Source organism: Sinocyclocheilus anshuiensis, unplaced genomic scaffold, assembly GCF_001515605.1.
Source record: "Sinocyclocheilus anshuiensis isolate Anshui unplaced genomic scaffold, SAMN03320099.WGS_v1.1 C31748249, whole genome shotgun sequence".
Taxonomy (NCBI): Eukaryota; Metazoa; Chordata; class Actinopteri; order Cypriniformes; family Cyprinidae; genus Sinocyclocheilus; species Sinocyclocheilus anshuiensis.
In genome coordinates, this window is record NW_015603844.1 from 1 (window position 1) to 488 (window position 488).

At 46.5% G+C, this 488-nt stretch overlaps 1 long non-coding RNA gene across 1 annotated transcript; it reads right to left on the bottom strand.

Annotated features, from left to right (window-relative positions):
• LOC107682167 (uncharacterized) lies at nt 1–372 on the bottom strand. Its single transcript, XR_001633391.1, has 3 exons — nt 293–372; nt 168–205; nt 1–50 (listed from the first exon to the last, which is right to left on the bottom strand). It is a non-coding gene; the product is annotated as an uncharacterized LOC107682167 (long non-coding RNA).
• Between the last annotated feature and the right edge of the window lie 116 nt (nt 373–488).

Genomic DNA, 488 nt, shown 5'->3' on the forward strand with positions numbered 1-488 from the left:
GGACTGCCGACCCCTCCTGCTATACTGATGCCCAGAGAGTCTGACAGGCCCTGAGACACACACACACACACACACACACACACCATCAATTGAGGAAACAATGAATGAGCAGAAAGCAAAAGTCTCTCTGTGTGAACAGGCCTTAAGACTGAATCAGTGTAACTGACCTTTGTGAATTCAACCGTCCTGACGTCTTTATCCAGTACTGCGAGGCGAGAAATAAAAGTTTGAAAGTCAAGAATGAATCATAATGTTGAGATGTTTTACCGGATGGGCTGCAGTATGTTCTTACACTCGTGTGTTTTCTCGGCGTCTCCCTGTAAAGCTGCAGAGCTGGAGTGAGGAGTGAGTATACCGCTGCCCGTCTCGCTGATCTGAAAACACACAGAGACATTCACACATCTGAGCGCAAACACACCAAACACACACTACATGACTCAAACTCGTCCAATCTTCTGCTTTCATTTGTTGACTAATCTGCACATGCC